At 38.0% G+C, this 19,967-nt stretch overlaps 2 long non-coding RNA genes across 2 annotated transcripts; one reads left to right on the top strand and one right to left on the bottom strand.

The window, feature by feature from the left end:
* Nucleotides 1-7,628: 7,628 nt before the first annotated feature.
* LOC119075979 lies at nt 7,629-8,032 on the top strand. Its single transcript, XR_005087518.1, has 2 exons — nt 7,629-7,689; nt 7,747-8,032. It is a non-coding gene; the product is annotated as an uncharacterized LOC119075979 (long non-coding RNA).
* Nucleotides 8,033-18,254: 10,222 nt separating this feature from the next.
* Nucleotides 18,255-18,692, bottom strand: LOC119075978. The gene is made up of 2 exons (XR_005087517.1): nt 18,589-18,692; nt 18,255-18,533 (listed from the first exon to the last, which is right to left on the bottom strand). It is a non-coding gene; the product is annotated as an uncharacterized LOC119075978 (long non-coding RNA).
* Between the last annotated feature and the right edge of the window lie 1,275 nt (nt 18,693-19,967).

Below are 19,967 nucleotides of genomic sequence, written 5' to 3'. Positions count from 1 at the left end.
CGTGTACAACAGGAATCCGTCTTTCTGAATTACTTTATCCCTATGCTGCATTTGATCAAAGTCTTCACATGTTTTCAGAGGGAGATTTTCTCTTCGAAAAAAATAATTGTAGACTCAGGGGGACTGTGACTGTGCCTACTCGCTAGGCCGTCCGTTGGGTGGCGGGACATTTCGACACCGTCAATATCGTCAGGAACGATATTATCGTTTTTTTGGACGATACTATCATCTAAAAAACGATACTATCGTCTAAAAAACGATAATATCGTTTTTAGACGATAGTATCGTCCAAAAAAACGATAATATCGTTTTTTGGACGATAGTATCGTCTAAAAAACGATATTATCGTCCAAAAAATTTTCATCCAGGGCGATAATATCGTCTAAATTGGAAAATTCTAAAATATTGTCTGGACAATAGTATCGTTTTCTGGACGATATTATCGTTCAGAAAACGATACTATCGTTTTCTGGACGATATTACCGTTCTAGAAAATCTAATGGATATTTTCGTTTTCTGTGCGATAATATCGTCCAAAACGATAATATCGTCCTGGGCGATATTATCGTTTTCTTAAATGATAATATCGTCCAGCACGAAATTTTACTCAGAGGTGCAGCAAGAACCGAATTCTCTTCCAAAATATCAAAAAACAATTGTCAGAGGAAATCACCTACACATCAGTGTTTAAAAAAGGCGTTTAGTTCGTCCCTAAATAATTCATCTTTTTACGAAATGAATACCAACTTAGATTGTACATAAAAAGCGTTTTAACACGCCGAGCGATCCGGCCCATTGCCCCGGAGCGAAGCGGAGGGCCGCAATGCGAGCCGGGCGCCGGAACGGTGTCGGAACTTAGGAGTTAATTTTTTTTTCTCGCATCGTCTCATAATTAGTCTGTGTAATTTTTCTATATAAAATTTAAATTTACAGAACCAAATGAACCAATTTTTAATATATATTTGCCGTCTATAAAAAGGTGTTTATCTACAAGATTTTGTGTTTCGTCTTCAACAACCATCCAGAACGATAATATCGCCCAGGACGATATTATCGTCTAGAATTTTTATTTTAAATAAATTAAAAACGATATTATCGTCCTGGACGATATTATCGTCTCAAATTTAAAAAAATTAATAAATTAAAAACGATATTATCGTCCCAAAAATTATCGATCAGGACGATAATATCGTCCAAAATAACGATAAATTTGTTCAGAAAAAGAAAATAACGATAATATCGTCCAGCGGATATTTTCATCCAGGACGATATTATCGTCAAAAAAACGATATTATCGTTTTTTGAACGATAATATCGTTTTTTAGACGATAGTATCATCAAAAAAACGATAGTATCGTCCAAAAAAACGATATTATCGTTTAAAAACGATATTATCGTTTTTTTAAACGATAATATCGTCAAGAAAACGATAATATCGTCCTGAAAATATTTTAAAATTTATAATTTTAGACGATATTATCGTCCTGGATGAAATTTTTTTGGACGATATTATCGTTTTTTAGACGATAGTATCGTCTAAAAAACGATACTATCGTCTAAAAAACGATAATATCGTTCCTGACTATATTGACCGTGTAGTTATGTCGCCTCACCGTCCGTTGTTTAGGGCCTTTAATCAAACAGTTTCGAAAACGATTTATGGCAGCTCCGACATCTGTTATAAACACCGACGACAAAAATGAACGGTCAGCTCTGGCTAATGCGATCTTATATAACGTAATATATATTTTAACAATAGAAGTAAAAGATTTTCCATCGATACGTTGAACCCAGTATGATCAAAAGAGGTAATAGATTCGATGATCCAGTTAGATGTGTGACGAGCACACAGAGTTTTTTTCCGGTTTTCTCTTGAGTCTTGATTGTTTGACGACTATACATTCTAGTGCTCAAAACTACAACACGAAACTTACTGGATGTCCTGCATGTCTTTGGAGAAGAACATTGTCTCTTCTTTAGTGCGATGAGAACGGAAAAAATTGATAACAATGTCGAGACTTCTCGTGAAATTGAGCTTTGCTTCGCTCGGATTATTAGAAAATGTGTCATTAAACTATTGAAATAACGAAAATAACAATTCTACTTATCGTAAAGGAACGGGCACTTGAAGATAGATAATAAATTGAAAATTTCGTCGTAGAGTGCCCTTGCTGCAAACAAAATCCATTCTCGGCGTTTAATAGAGCATGAAATCCGCTACCAATATCGCCATTCAAAGAGTTTCAAACTCTCTTCATCTTGGACATATCACGATTTAAAAATGTCGAAATTTCGACTTTAGCTGGCTGTGGTCAGGTTGTCGAGGGAAGCCATTTTAATACGAATTAGCTTCGAATTAGTCCCTCTATCCGTTACGATAACAATCTGTATTCAAAATGACTCGTCGGCCCCGCACGGCCATGAGTGCCGGTTCTCCGAAACGGCTGGATGGATCCGCGAACTGAATGTGGTTCCTTATAGCACTCGAGTCACTCAATAGGAACATGAAGAAAAATCAGAGGTGGTGTCGCGACTCTATTTAAGTTTTGTTCAACCCCACTGTGAATGGCTTCATGTATGTTTACTGAGCTCGTCTACGCCTCGGATCGGTAAATTTTACCCAAGAAGTAACATTTTAATTATTTGTCCCGTTGGTAAATAATGCACTATTATTGCATGCCCCCTGCGTAAATGATCCATTACAGGAAGGTTCATTTTACGTAAATTTCTTTGTTATAATCAGCAGACAATATACGTAATTCATCAATTCGAAAACAACTTTGTGATACTAGCAAACTCACTAGTGTTTGTTTGAGCAAGAAGTTTCCGTGGCTGTCCCTTCCAAAAGTGTAACTTTTGCATAGCCGAGCCGAAGCCGAGGTCTTCATACGTCCAGTATGTATGAAATGGTTGGCAGACAGCTTCATTTCTGCCTTTATCCGGATATTCCAACGTCTGATATATATATCGTACATGTTCGACGTATAAACATACGAGTGACACGAATAGTCACGAGCAGTGAGAGCCTGTATTCGTGAAAATTTTCTTCAAAACGCCTCAGCACGTCCCGTTGGTAAATAATACACTATTATTGCCTGCACCCTGCGTAAATGATCCATTACAAGAAGGTTCATTTTACGTAAATTGCTTTATGATGATCAGCAGACAATATAACGTAATTCATCAATTCGCAAACAACTTTGTGATACGCGCGAACTCCCTCGTGTTTATTTGAGCAAGAAGTTTCGATTGCTGTCTCTTCCACAAGTGTTAATTTTGCATAGCCGAGCCGAAGCTGATGTATTCAATTACACTTGTCGAAGAACACTTACCGAAGCTTGTATACCTCGGCTTCGGCTCGGCTAATTAAACTCCACACTTGTGGAAAAGTCAGCTATACCGTAACTTCTTGCTCAACACTTATGAGTTTACTTTGATCATGCAATGACTTGCTTTCGCAGCATCCACGGTAATCTCCTAAGAAATTGGTGCTCGTCCCTAAAAGTACTTAAATTGATGTATTAATTTCCGTCCAATAACCCCTGGCATTATCGCCATGCTTTAAATGGAATTTATGTTACGAAACAACGAAGCGCAATTGCTGTGACCAATCACAGAACGATGGTCAGTATTGATCCGTTTAACATACATAACTCCATTAAAATACAAATGCTATACGAGATTACAAACGCCCGTTCCATTCACCATTCCATAATCTCATGCATTTTCTGTGCTCCGTGTATAAAAGTGTATACACAGACAGCGGTGCGAGGACCCCACATGGTACTGAGAGAGTTTGTGCTGCACGTACCGTTGTTACACAAAATTTATTCCCCATTCCCATCAGTTAGTGAACTTTCCCATTTGAACACATTTACATTTTATATGTTCCGAGGAAATAGACACACACAAAATGGACCTGGACTTGGGACTTGTATAATATGGCAATGGCAAACCCAGACCACTTATTTATTTTTGCTTTTTTTCCCATACGCTGAGGTTATTTTTGTGTTCTCGTCGTTTCCAAGCAAGAACCGAAGGATACAAAGACGAAAAAAAAAAGTTGAACAAAAAGCAGAGTTTCCATTTCTCTGTTTCTCGTTACTCTGTCCTGCATTAGAGTTGAAATTAAATAAAAATAAAAAAACATTAGGGTTTTCCTGGGATACATGACAGGACGTCGTGTATTCTTTAAGGTTTTTTGTTGTTGTTGTTGCTGCTGCTTCTCCATCTACATCGTCCTATTACCCACAACATACACACATATCCAATATATAGATTCGTGTCCCTATAAATATATTATGTGGGTCCTCTTGATCGTGGGATATTTATCCATGTGATATTCGAAATGGTATAATAGTGTGTGGAGAGTATGGGGCGTACGGTTTTTATTTGAAATAAATATAACGAAAAACCCCACCACCAAACCACTATAAAGGAAAAATATTATTTGATATAAAACGGAACAATTCTATAAAATTTATTTTACCTCAAGGACTAGCGAGTAAAAAAAAGGATACTCGTCGTCGTCGTAGTCTTCTGTTCCTTCTTGTTTTTTTTTACCTTAAGGTGGATATATTATTTATATGGGGAATGCAAGCAAGGCAAAAGGAAAAAAAAAGTCCTTTTTTTCATATTTATTATTAGAAAAATGTGCTTCGGGACGGAAAGTACGTAACCAGTATTATATCAACCATATACATACAAATACATTGTATAATAAAACTGGGGGAGAGCCGTATACCGTAGAGCTTCTTCTTTTATGAATAATTCAATTTTATAACATCTGCGGTCCGATGTCCGAACTTTGTCTTTCTGACTTTCCATTTTTTGTTTGTATATATTTTCGCTCGCTATATATCTGCTATTCGAGTTGAGAAATGGGGATTTTTCTTCTTTTTCTTCTTTTTGCATGTATAATGGAACGGTTCGGTGTGTTTCAATTTTTTTTATTTTTTGCATACAAATCCCATTGATGTAAAATGAAGTTTTTTTCTTGCTACTGTTTGGGTCGGTGGGGAAAGGATGAAATATTTTTTTGTGGTGGTGGTTTTTGTCAAATTGGAAACAATTTATGATTTCTCGACAAAGCAGCAAGACTGTTAGTAGAGAATGTACAAGTTGTAGTAGCGCAACGTACCAATCTGTGAAAAATGATCTCTATTGCACAACTTTACTTAACTCTAAGCACTTTAGCGACACCAAAGTACCTGACATAGCGAGAGTATTGGCTGTGTAGATAGATAAGAGTAGTTTTACTCTAATCACATGACCTTCAAACAGTGTAAAAATGGGTAATGTGGCGAGAATGCTAATAAGGACCACAGCTGGCTGGGCGCTATGGGAGAGGCAGACGACCACATTCTCTCCCATACAATTCAGCTGTCACCCTCCTGTACATTCTATCTCACCACAGGCGTACCAACTTATCATTTCTCTGTGCAGCAAAGTCCTGAAAGACATGTTAAGACAACCACGAAGGCGGGTGACACCAAATTTTATAAACAGATAGTGTGAGAAATCAATTTAAAGAAAATATTTTTCTCAAAAATTCATAATTTTGCTTTTGTTAAGTTCCATTTTACATATAAACTTTGCAGCCGTTGACGCAACTGTGTGTCACCGCCTTCGTGATCAACTCAGAGTTGTCTTAACCTGTTCTTTCAGAACCTTGCTGTGAAGTGCGTTACGTATTCAGATATTGAAAATCATGAATGCCACTCAATGGCAAGAAATCGATTTTGTGATAGGCGACATTTCTACACGGTCAATAGCGTCAGGAACGATTATGATTCTTTTTTATAGATTTGATGCAAAATGTTCTACTTCTATGGCTTTACCAAAAATTTTAGTAGCTAAATTGGTCCTCTAACCAGAGTTCTTTTGTCAATGACAGATGACTAGATCTGAGAGTTTTCTACAAACTCTAAATGTATCGAGAAGAATGCTATTACAGTGTACCGTTGATGACTGCGACAGAATACCTTCGCTTATGCTTTCTCTAGTGCAGGTGTTCCAAATATAGTACAGCCTCCAGGTATTTCAAGAGATGATGGTAAAAGACCTGACGGTATGACTTTGATACCATGGAGTCATGGGAGATCACTCTTGTGGGATGTTACCGTCCGGGATACCATGGCTGCATCATATATTAATGATTCATCAAAGAAAGCACGGTCCATTGCTGAAAAAGCAGAGAGACATAAGCATAACCATTACGTTTCTTTGAAACAAAACTATTTGCTAACCCCACTTGCTTTCGAGACTTTAGGTTGCATGGGTCCGGAAACGAAGAAATTTATTGATAAATTGGGCTCTTTAATGAAAAAGGCAACGGGTGAGGTAAAATCAAAAGAATACCTTCTGCAAAGAATTTCCATCGCAATTCAACGTGGTAACGCTGCTTGTATTTTGGGAACATTAGGGAAGAAGAAGATCGATGATATTTATTTACTGTAGTTTTTAATTTTTGAGAAAAGATCGATGTTTTACCGGCTGCGCCATAATTGTGAGCAGTCTTTTTTGTCGCATTTAAAATAAATATTTTAAATTTTTCAAATTTTTCAATTTTTCAATTTTTCAAATTTTTCAAATTTTTAAATTTTTCAAATTTTTAAATTTTTCAAATTTTTAAATTTTTCAAAATTTTCAAATTTTTCAAATTTTTCAAATTTTTAAATTTTTTAAATTTTTCAAATCTTTCAAATTTATCAAAATTTTCAAATTTTCCAAAATTTCCAAAATTTTCAAATTTATCAAAATTTTCAGATTTTTCAAATTTTTCAAAATTTCCTGAAAATTTTGAAAATTTGAAAACTGTCAACATTTTTTCAAATTTTTAAATTTTTTCAAATTTTTCAAAACTTCCAAAATTTTCACATTTTTTAATTTTTCAAATTTTTTAAATTTTTCAAATTTTTCAATCTACTAATTCTTCCAAAAGAACTGATATCAGTCAAAAACACTCAAAAGAGTAAAAGTGACGCAAGTCCCTGTGCATACTTCCAAAACAACTGATATCGCTGGATGTGACGCATTCTGCGCTTGTACTCAAAAACTGTAACAGGAAAAATTTGACCAAAGAAATTCTAGAAGCAAAATTTTACCAAAAAAATTTTGCGTCGCAAGTGGCAAAATAGGGCAGAATTACTTTACAACATTTACACCGCTCAGGGCGCCGATTCTCGTACTTTCGTAACTCCAAATATTCTCGTAACTTGACAGCTGTGTGTATAAAACTCCATAAGAAAAGAACTGTGAAGTTACGAACGTATGAGAATTGAGGCCCAGGATGCCGATTCTCTGAATTTAAGAATTCGTAAATTGACAGTTAGCATTAAAGTGACAGCTTGCAAATTACGAATTCTTAAATTCACAAGAATAGGCGCAATCTTGTAATTGCTTGTAAGTTATTGTTTTGGCTTGTGGTGTTACTCCACTCACCTTTGGCTCGTTCCGCAAAGCATACTTGCGAAAACAACAGACTCACAAGCGTCATATGCTATTACTCACTCTACACAGTACGCGACGCATAATTGTTTAACCTTAATATATCAACAAAGACTCCGATTGGGTGTGTGCACTGAGTATAAATGACCAGATATTGCATCAGTTTTTTTCAGTTACAAATCATCTTGGAACAGAATGAAATACTTCTTCATCGTTTTACTTGCGTTTATCGCATTCCAAGTAAGTTGTACAATAATTTGAATCAGTTGACTGTTACGTCATCATATTTGTTCTTAGTATGTCAGCGTTGGTGAAGTGTTGCCAGGAAGAGATTCTGACAGTTTGCTGCTAAGGTTTGCTGATAGGAATGGAACTGGTGACAGAGAAAACGTGCCAGAGTATGTGATGAATGAAGAATGTGATGGAGTTTTGGGTGGAATTACCTGTCTCCTCAACGGCTTGGTAGATTCAATACTTGGATCGAAGTAGAACTTCAATGCTAACTTCATAAATCGAATTTGTACGAATTTTGTTAACGACCAAGTCGATTGTTTTATAAAATAAAGGAAAATCGTAATTAAAACCGGTGGTTTATAGTTCTGATACATCTCGAACATGAACTAAATGAGAAACATTGCTTATTGTCACACTGTTAGGAGCAATAACAGCTAGCGATCGTTGTATCACGTTAATGGGACCACATTTTTATTAAGAAACAAACGGTGGTCCATTGATCAAGGCCCAAAGTGCTTTTAAGGTTTAGTTCTTTTGAGCCACCTGACTTCATTAGTAATGCAACCTAATGATTCAAAAGTCTCTAGAAATACCAGGTGGTTGCAAAATATTGGGAAATCCTGCAGAGGAAAATGCATGAGCAAAATCATTAGCAATAATCTTTAACTTCGCACGATAAACCATAAATGATGAAAATATCCGCAGGACGATATTATCATTTTCTGTATCGTTTCTTTGAACGATACAAAGCACCTAGAAGCATGCGAATATTTCCATACCTTTTTTTTCTTAATGTCATTGCAAAATTACCGTTAAGGCTGCTAATGGTATTATTGGTTTTGGTATCAAAATACTACTCTATTTGACGTGTAAAACATCTATTACCCTGCTAGGTGCTTTGGACGATATTATCGTTTAGTTGGACTATAATATAGTACAGAAAACGAAAATATCCTAGAGAAATGAAAAGTTGGTACGCCTGTGGCAAGATGGAAGGAACTGGCAGAGAGATGCTAATATAACGACTGGGTCGTTTCGACGCATAGAGGGAATATGTCGAATGACAGTTGGGTTTTTGAGAGAGAATTCAATACATTTTCTCTCAACCAATTTTAAAATCATTCGACATATTCCCTCTATCCGTCGAAACGACCCAGTCGTCAAATTCGCATCTCTCTGGGAACTCTCTGGGAACTGGTGAATGACAGTTGGCTCCTCTGGGACAGAATGTGAGAGAACTGAAAACAAAATTGGTTCCATTCTCTCTTATAGGAACCAACTGTCATTCACCAGTTCCTTCTATCTCGCCACAGGCGTACCAACTTATCATTTCACTGAAATATGTTGGAGTTATACAACTAATATAACTCGTTCAAGTCGAACACTCGAGGAGACACACTAAAATAGTAGCCTAATGAAATGGATATCAACGTAGTAGACTTAGAATTAGATATAAATACGATGCTTTGTTCATAGAACAAGTCACTCTCTAATAAACGTTCAAAGTGTGAACATCTTAGTTTTATTAGAAGTCCGGATTGGAATCCGTGAAATTCCAACAGGTTATGGGCCCAGACACATTGAACTGTGGCAATTAATCTGCAGCGCCAGTTTGCACTGGAAGGGGTGTCAATAACACTCGCTGTACGATTGAATTGTGATCTGTGGAAAGTTGTGGCACTGTTAAGTGCAAGCGAATGTAGCTATGCTACAAGACCGGTGGTGGAGTAAAATTCCAAGTATGGCGGTTAGTATGTCGTTTCGTCTGAGGAGGCAGTCGCACTGTGGTGGCAGTAAACTCCAAGTATGGCGGTTAATATGGCATCGTTTCGTCTGAGGAGATGGTCACTGGCTAACTGGGTGAGTAGTCAAATCTCACATGGTTGCATGAGGTCCATGATGGGTTGTTGATGGGTAGCAACAGAGAATTCATTGGTAGCAACAGCGAATGACTGAGTGGGCAGTATATCCCTCAGTGGCGGTAAATTCCAAGTATGACGTGGATTTCGTCTGAGGAGCTAGTCACAACTGGGTGAGCAGTCCAATCTCACAAGCAATAAAGTGGTCGATGCAGTACAAATGGTCGATGCGGTACAATGGTCTATGGTCGAGTCGATAGTCAATGGTCGAGTCGATGGTGAAATAAAGACAATGGTCCACATTACGAATTCAGTGGGAGCCGACAACATGAAAGTTAAGTGGGAGTATTGGATTCATGTACGAGTTACATGAATTGAGTGGGAGTGTTGGAGTTATACAATTAATATAACTCGGTCAAGTCGAACACTCGAGGAGACACACTAGAATAGTACCCTAATGAAATGAATATTAACGTAGTAGACTTAGAATTAGGTACGATAAATACGATGCTTTGTTCATAGAACCACTCAATCTTTAATAAACGTTCAAAGTGTGAACATCTGAGTTTTATTAGAAGTCCGGATTGGAATCCGTGAAATTCCAACAAAATAACCATGAAATTTTTTAGAAGTATAATATCGTCCAAAAAACGATTCAATCGTTTTTTGAACGATAATATCGTCCAGACAATATTTTTAAAATTATTCACTGTAGGCGATATTATCGTCCTGGATGAACAATTTTCGACCTATAATTGTTGAATTGTTCAACAGTCGATCTGGCTACCAGTCAGATCTTTGTAATTGTGGGCATTGGGCAGGGCATTAGGACGGAGAATGAAACACTTTAATTCGGACGTGTTGCCCTTTTCACCTCTATGTTTTATTCTGATGAACACTCTTTTTTTACACAAATCAGTGCCAATTCGATTTTCTCTATAATTTCCACGACGACTCTGATTTGTAACTATTACCGAGTAGAAAGCACCGTTCGCGATCCAACAACCTCCCACTATTTTTGTTCCAGTGGAAGCCATTAAACTAGGTGGAGCCTCCTTCTTAAAGGCAATCACGGCTTTGTTTAATCAATGTCTCCAATGGGAAGAAGTACCAGAAGCCTGGGAAAATGCGGTAATTACATTGCTGCAAAAAAAAATAGACATAACAAAGCTGGAAAATTACCGACCCATAAGCCTATTGTCAACACTCTACAAGTTGTTTATGAAAATCATTACGAAGAGGAACACTAACAAGTTCGATTTCTGCCAACCTGTTGAACAAGCTGCTTTCAGATCTGGTTTCAGCACAAACGACCATTTGCAGGTGAGGAGAACGCTTATTGATTAGTGTCGTGAATACAACATCCCACAAAAACCTCAAAGAAGAAAAGGTGACGCTAGTGTAGTAAAAATCAAACTTCCAAAACATTTGATATCAGTTTTGGTGACGCATTCTGCGCCTCAACGTAATCAATTTTTACCAAGAAAATTTTAACAAGGAAATATGTCAACGAGAAGTTTACCGATGAGATTTTACAACGAAAGTTTTACAAAAAAAATGCGTCACAAAGTGGCAGATGATTATTGTCGTATGAGGGGTTTCCTCAGCATCTGCTGTGTGTTTTAAGTGTGTTTTTTGGTTTTTTGCATGAAAATGTTTTAATTAAATTTACAGAAATTAAGTAAAAAACTTCAAAAAAATTTATTGATTTTCCGATGAAAAAGTGTTAAGATTGAATTAATATAAGTTTTAGCAAAAGTGCGAGCGCAGTTTTCGCAAACATTCGAAACATTTATATTAACTCGAATATGGAGAATGTGCTGAAAATGTGTGAAGATGCTTCATTTCAAGTGGTTTTCAAGTGGTGTTTTCTCCGGATGTGGACCACCGTTTTTAATGATCTATAGCTCGTTGAACTCGTATTGACGAGCACTTTCGTTTGAACATAATTTTTTTTTGATTTGGTTCAGTATGGAAAAGTTAAAATGTTCGCCTATATATAGGTTCCTTAGTCTCCCGTTGGTTGTTTTCTTTTCTTAGGGAGTCGACTAGCGTCACGAACCTCCGCTATCGCTTCGGTTCATGATCGACATAGTCTTGCTATTCATAGACTTCGAAAAAGCTTTCGATTCAGTGGAAACATGGTCGATATTGGACGCATCAGACGAATGTAGAGTAGACTCAAGGTACTCCAACACAATTCGATATGTGTACAAAAATGCTACTTCATGTATAAAACTTCATAAGAGCACGGAGAAATTCAGAATCGGCCGATGTGTAAGGCAGGGTGACACCATTTCACCGAAATTATTCACGGCGAATCTGCAGAGTATTTTTAAGAAGTTAAACTGGAGTAAAATGGGAATAAAGATAAATGGAGAGTACCTGAGCAATCTCCGCTTCGCTGATGACATTGTACCGATAGCAGCGAATCTAGGTCAGGCTCAGCTTATGCTACAACAGTTAAGTGAAGAGGCAAGCAAAGTTGGCCTCAAGATGAACTTATCGAAAACAAAAGTCATGACCAACATCGGGGACGATAGAGAAATCAAAATTGGTGACACTGTCATTGAACGAGTCGTCAGCTATGTATATCTAGGACATAAACTGAAGTTAGGTCTGGACAACCAAACTGCAGAAATAAGACGTAGGATTGGTCTTGCATGGGCAGCGTTCGGAAAACTCAGACCCATTTTCAAAAGCAAAATGAATAATAGTCTGAAACGCAAAGTTTTCGACACTTGTGTCCTTCCAGTGCTCACCTATGGAGCGGAAACGTTAACTTTAACGAAAGCATCCGAAGATAAATTGAGAGTGACACAAAGAGGCGTGGAACGGAGTATGCTTGGAATAACACTCAGAGACAAAATGACGAATCAATAGATTCGACAACAAACCAGGGTCGTTGATGTCATGGAAAGAATAGCATCTCTGAAATGGAGCTGAGCGGGACATATTGCAAGAAGGACAGACGAACGTTGGACCAAAAAGATCATGAACTGGCGACCATATAAAAGACGAGCTATAGGTAGACCACCAGAGAGATGGACAAACGGAATTAAGAATATTGCAGGTGCAAACTGGCAGCAAATGGCAATGGATCGTACGAAATGGAAAGAAGTTGGAGAGGCCTACATCCAGCAGTGGATAGAAACAGGCTGAAAAAGAAGAAGAAGAAGAAGTGGGCCGGGCCCCCCCAAGCCCATATGGTTAATCCGGCTCTGATTGTACTGCTGACTAAATTCTTGCTCCATTGACCCAATCTGTGCACGCAGTGACATCCTCTTGTGTAGTCCAATTCGAAAGGCCAACAACAAAATTTTCATGCAACGCCCAATTTGTGGCCAATAATCGAAACGAATTTGATTTTATCCAAAACAAAATCGCCCCAAAAGTCCACCCGGGGGCGCCAAATGTTGAATCTTAGTAGATCTGTTTATGCCACATCATAATATGCAAAATTTGCAAACTTTAGATGTCTCTGTGGCATAAAAAGTTGGGGAAGAAATAAAAGCGATAAATCTAAAATAAGAATTGATCACTTGAAAATTAAAATGATTGCAGGAAAATAAGAATGTGATCACAACCAGTTTTTCAAATATAACACTACGAAATAAGATTCTATCAACCTAAAATAAGAAGTGATCACAAGTAGTACCTACCACCCGCTAAATCAAATGTGATCACTAAAAATAAAGAATTTGATCACTAAAAATAAAGAATTTGATCACTAAAAGTAAAGAATTTGATCACTAAAAGTCCGAACGAATACACATAAAAAGCGTTTTAACACGCCGAGCGATCCGGCCCATTGCCCCGGAGCGAAGCGGAGGGCCGCAATGCGAGCCGGGCGCCGGAACGGTGTTGGTAACTTAGGAGTTAATTTTTTATCTCTCGCATCGTCTAATAATTAGTCTGTGTAATTCATTGCACATAAAAAGCGTTTTAACACGCCGAGCGATCCGGCCCATTGCCCCGTAGCGAAGCGGAGGGCCGCAATGCGAGCCGGGCGCCGGAACGGTGTTGGTAACTTAGGTGTTAATTTTTTTTTCTCTTGCATCGTCTAATAATCAAACAGAATAATAGATAGCATATCCTTATTTCTTGCAATCAAATTTTTTATTTTGCACGATCATTTCTTTATTTTTTGTAATCAAATTCGTATAATTGTAGATCATTTCTTATTTCGAGACGATCATATGTTAGTGGTAAAATTGCATATATTTAGTGATCAAATTCTTATTTTTTGGTGATCAAATTCTCATTTTATTGCAATCATAAAAAAATTGTGATCATTTCTCTTTTTCTAGTGATCATTTCCTATTTTCTTGTGATCATTTCTTATTAAATAGCTATCACTTTAATTACATGCCAAAAAGTTGTATGCCTCGACGAGGCCCTCGTGTCATAATTACACATCTAGAGCTGAATAAAGTACTACCTCACTAACATATCCTTTTTCGGTCAATAACAAGTGCAGCCCGGACCACCGGAGGAAAGTTAGATGCTCAGTTGATATCTCGCTTAAATTTAGGCTAGCACACAAATTAATCCTATTTGGGTTACATCATATAAGCCCCCAGAACTTCGTTCGGGGTGAAAAAGTGAGTTAGAGAAATGACTGGATTTTGGGGGGGATAAAAATGCTGTCGGCTGCACAGTTCGGCAGATATTGGCAAAAAACCTTGGCCAGTCCTCCAAAGTAACCTTTTCCAATGTGTCTCATTGCTCAGGGAGTCGAGCTCGATGTGTTAAAAACGTAGTAGTGAACGTATAAGACTTGGCACGGGTTTTAAAAATAAGTAAAAATGTGGTTCGTACGTTGGCCTTATTCTGCTTACAAAATTCCACCTTAAACGGCAACTGTAGTTAGCTCAATAAAAATAAAATGTTGACACAACTGAAACATTCCGACGTAAACACTTTTTGTATTTATGGTATCAATCTCCAATCATGTCACCTTTACATTGTGTCGTATAAATAGCAACATCGACCTATACGGAATTTCTGTTCCAGATATCTAGGTTTATATTTGGACAACAAATTAAACCCGAAACAGCAAGTGAGACAAAAAGCCCAAGAAATGATACACAAAACAAGACAAAATGTTCTGGCTCGTCGGCTTCTAAAGTGCTGTGCGCATTCATTAGTATGACTATTGATTTATAAATAGTCATAATAGCCTGGGATGTACGGCTCTGAGCTTTGAAGCTGTACTAAAAAATCCAATATCAATGTTGCACAAACAAGTCAAAAGAATTTCCCGCGAATGATCCTCGGAATGATCACCACTGTCCACCGCTGTGTGCTAAAGAAGGAAATATACAATTTATTTAGAAAATAAATGGATTAAATGGGAATCGATTCGACCAAACGCCATTTTGATGCACGAGCAGAGACTACAGAACCACACTAAAGTAGAAGCCACCATATTAAAGGACACTAATGCAACAAATGATGCAACGTGATATCAACTTGCTTCACAAGTGACTGAGCCGGAATGTGTTGACGCTAAACACTGGTAAGACCTGCTACATGACCTTTGGACGAGCGAGCCGACTACCAGATCTCAACGTTAGTATCGAAGACAAAAACATTTCATTTCGCTCGTGTGGAGACATGGAAAATTCATCCCGATTGGAAAGAAGAAGCAGCTGCCCTATCTACAGAATAACATATCTTTAGATTAGAGAGCCATAAGCTTAACAGCTCTTCCTTTCCAAAAAGGATTTGATCGAGATTACCGCTCAATCAGCGGGTAGAACTACCTTTTTATGCCGGTGTTCATGCACCAACATTACCAAAGGTGAGGCCAGAGCCCATCTCAACCCTTACTGCACTTTCCCCGGGAGCAGTACCCCAGCGCATAAAGCGCAATTGAACCGACAGCCACCACGTTTCAGCCAAGGATAGGCTCCTCAACCATCGCTGGGCCCGATACCGAGAGTTTCTCTGGTTCTCGGGGGGCTTCCAGCTCCCGTGGTACCGATACAAACCCTCGGGTAGGGTACGTGGTTGGTATGACCATTTCGGATGGAATCATGAACTCCCAGCTCCGATCGACTTGCATCAAATTCCGCGGGGTTGCAACGCCCCGAGGGAACTTCGTGGAATGGGCCGGGACTGCTCGGTTTAGAAGCAGATCCGACTTTTACGTCAGTAATACTGACACCAGTAGTTCCCATTTTGCGGGAGGATCTACAGTCGGGACAACAAAACAAAATTGGATGAATTGCAAATAATTCAAAACAAGTGCGTCAAAGCAACTTTCAGGTTGTCTAGAGACACACAGAACTCCTTCCTGTACAGTTGCAATCTGATCCCGATTCACCAATGGGCTACTGTGGAGAGAATAGTTCACTTCCACCGGATGCTCAATTCACTCACGAAACAAGTATTTGACATCAGACTTAATAGAGACATTTCCTCGCGATCTTCTAGACGACGAAGTCAAGTACACATTGCCAACTATCATCCATCACTCAAGACTTCTATAAGTGAATACAATCGCCTCAGCTCTCGGATACGGAAACTTAGGAACATGGACACGTTTAAGGCTGAAGTAAAGCTTAAAGTAATGAGCGAAAGTGTTAATGACTGTAATGACTGTAATTGATAATCGCCCAAAACCACTTACAGTGGAGGTGTGACGCAAGTCCTGTTATCCACTTACAAAAGAACTGATATCGGTGTAGGTGACGCTTGCAGATCCGACACGCAAAAAGATATGCCTCACAAATGGCAGCTGATGAGGAAAGCGATGACGAAATTCCATAATTTGACGAAAATCGCAAATTTGTTGAAAATCAAAAATTTGATGAAAATCGAAAATTTTACGAAATTCAAAAATTTGACGCAACTAAAAAGCGACTTTTTAGGGAAACCATGCCACACGCATCGAGTAGAATCTAAAACTCTATAACTTTGTCTCTTACACAAGGTTTCTATCTGACTGCCATAGCTAGCACTTAAAACGCTCATAGCTACCAAATGGTAGATATTTGGTGAAAACCCTGAACCACGTGTCGACTAGAATCTAAAACTCTATAAAATTGTCTTTTAACCGAAATTTCTATCTGCCATATTTTCTGAGTTATATGTACCATAGCTCAATAGCTTAACACGTTCATAGCTCCGAAATTATAAGCTTTTACGAAAATTCCTTCAAATTAGTTTCTTAGAATTACGTCCTTGACATACCCTGAAAATTTCAGCCAAATTCACCGGTAAATTCAAAAGTTTCGCTGTAAAAGGACAAAGGTTGGTAAAATTCATCTGTTTCAAAATGTATGAAAATCCATTTCTTCACACAAATTTCCAAGTTTTGAAATTTAATATCTCGGCCAAATCTTAGCCCTATGAGGCGTGTGATAGCTCGTTGAACTCGTTTGGACGCCCAGATTGGGAATAAAATACTTCAAGGGGTAGTAGGAATGAAGGAAAAAAAAAGTCAAAAAGTTCGTGCGTAGAATTTTTAGCCCCGTACGAAGTACGAAGGGGCTTATAGGATTACGATGCCGTGTGTAATTGATGGAATTCGAAGCAGACGGTAAGGGCAAAGTGTTTGCCTATGTTCATAGATAACGAATCCGCAATAAAAATTTTGTCTGTCCGTCTGTCCGTCTGTCCTTCTGTCCGTCTGTCCGTCTGTCACGTCGATATCTTGAGTAAATCAAATCCGATCTCAAACAATTTTTTTCCCCTGAAAGGTAGTTGAAATAGTGAGGCTAAGTTCGAAGATGGGCGATTTTGGGTCGACCCTTTCAGAGCTGGGGCCCCATAAGTGCTTTAACGTTTTCCAAAGATTTCTCTGGCCATTTAAAGGCTACACTTGTAAGTGATACATCAAATGAAAGGTATTTACAATACCTATCCACAAAAAAAAAGTTTATGGAAATTGGATGACCGACGCGTGAGTTAGACCCCTTGGTGTGAACTAGGTACAGGGCGGCAATCCCTTTTTGCTTGTAGGTTAGTCAAATTTGAACGGATTTAGATAGATTTTGATTTATTAGATAGGTATTGACCGTACCAATCAGGGAAAAAAAGTTTATGAGATTCGGTTTACCGGAGCGTGAGCTAGGTCTCTTGGAGTGAGCTTATATGTGGCTACTCGGCCGTACAGTGAAGGTGGTGTTTTTTGTTAATATCTCGAGTAAAATTTAACCGAATTTCATGAATTTTTGTTTGTTTGAAAGGTACTAACGAATGTAAAGCAGCCGTTGTACTTTCCACCTCCTAACAAAATGGCCGTCGGCCGCCATTTTGGATTTTTGTAAAATCAATATAAATAGGTGAAAATGATAATTCCAATATCACTGATCAGTGGGAAGTGTAGTTTGTGTTACTTTTGAAAGGAACGTCGTACGGGGCTTCGTAATTGCGCTATGCGCAATTTTTAAGACGTACACATTGCATAAGAATTTTACGACGTTTACGGGCGCAATAGGCTTACGGTAAGAGTAGGGCGACGGACGAAGTAGGGTCACGTGCGCAATAGATGTACGGGTTTGTACGGGGCTCAGTCGCAGCAAACGCTCCGACTGTTCTGATGGCTCGTTTTGTCAAATTTTTCAGTGTGAACGGACTTGCGTCAAGGCACTTCACTAACATAGGTCCATGATAACTCAATACTATAGTAATGAATTAATTAGGTCTAAGGCTCGTAACGATGTGACACTAGCATTTTGTTCACGAAGTGTAAACCAACGGTTCTAATTACGATTTTCCTTTATTTTATAACAATCGATTTGGTCGTTAAAATAACTCGTAACAAATTCGATTGATGAAGTTAACGTTAAAGTCCTACTTCGATCAAAGTATTGGTTCAAGTATTGAATGTACCACGCCGCCGACGATACAGAAAATTCCATCCAAAATTTCATCACATTCTCCAATATTCACATTCACTGGCAACGAGCCGATAAGGTCTATTCCATTCGCCCAACTGTTAGAGTCTATTCCAGCCCCTCCCAAACCAGCGCTGACATACTAAGAACAAATAATGACGTAACAGTCAACTGATTCAAATTATTGTACAACTTACTTGGAATGCGATAAACGCAATTAAAACGATGAAGAAGTATTTCATTCTGTTCCAAGATGATTTGTAACTGAATAAAACGAATACAAAATCTGTCCTTTTATACTGAGCGCATGCACACACAATTGGTTTTTTGTTGATATATTAAGGGTAAACAATTATGCGTCGTAGAGTGAGTAATAGTATATTACGTCGTTGCTTGTGAGTTTGTTGTTTTGGCAACACTAGCTAAAACAGCAAACTTACTATCAAGGACGTAATATAGACTTTTGACATAAAATATATGGAAGAAATGTCAAAAGTTAACGAAATTTTCATACTTACAAACTTTTCGGACCATTATGGCTTACCCCTATTAGTAAAACTCTGAAACATGTGTCGACTAGAATCTAAATCTCTATAAATTTGTCTTTTAAACGAACTTTCTATCTGCCGTATTTTCCGAGTTATAGGTACCATAGCTCAATAGCTTCAAAGTTCTGAAAGAACAGGTTAAGACAACCACGAAGGCGGTTGACACCAAATTTTATAAACAGATAGAGTGAGAAATCAACTTGAAGAAAATATTTTTCTCGAAAATTCAGAATTTTGTTTTTGTTAAGTTCCATTTTACATATAAACATCGCAGCCGTTGACGCAATTGTGTGTCACCGCCCTCGTGATCAACTCAGAGTTGTCTTAACCTGTTCTTTCAGAACCTTGAATAGCTTAACACGCTCATAGCTCCGAAATTATAACCTTTTATAAAAATTTCTTCAAATCATTTTCTTAGAATTACGTCCTTGACATACCCTGAGCCAAATCCACCGATAAATTCAAAAGTTTCGTTGTAACAAAGTGACAAAGGTTGGTAAAATTCATCTATTTCAAAATGTATAAAAATCCATTTCTTCATACAAATTTCCAAGTTTTGAAATTTAATATCTCGGCCAAATCTTAACCTTATGAGGCGTGTGATAGCTCGTTGAACTCGTTTGGACGCCCAGATAAAAAAATTTACTTGCAGCACGTGTTTAGCCTAAGAACGGCTTTTCAACTTAATTTAGCGTTAGTGTGTTAGTTTTTTATTTAAATGGCGACTGAGGAGCGAGTAGGCGAAAGGAAAACTGGACAAAAACCTTTTCTAATACTTGATTTGACTTAACTTAAAAACTAAGGACTACAACTGACAGACTTAATTATACAAACAGGAGGATTAACTGGTGAAAGGTCGGGATGAGGGGGCTTTACGGCATCGTGAAATGAGCGACTAGCACGTTTACGACGAAATACAATAAAAACAGACTAGATACACTAGACTTAACTAAACAGGCTGGAGATCATCGGATTTTCAGAAAACAAGCTTTTTGAACCAAACTTCTCCGTCTGAGTCTTAATTGAAT

Source organism: Bradysia coprophila, unplaced genomic scaffold (genome assembly GCF_014529535.1).
Source record: "Bradysia coprophila strain Holo2 unplaced genomic scaffold, BU_Bcop_v1 contig_232, whole genome shotgun sequence".
Lineage (NCBI taxonomy): Eukaryota > Metazoa > Arthropoda > Insecta > Diptera > Sciaridae > Bradysia > Bradysia coprophila.
Note: the sequence above shows the minus strand (reverse complement) of the source record. Positions and strands in the feature narration are given on the sequence as shown.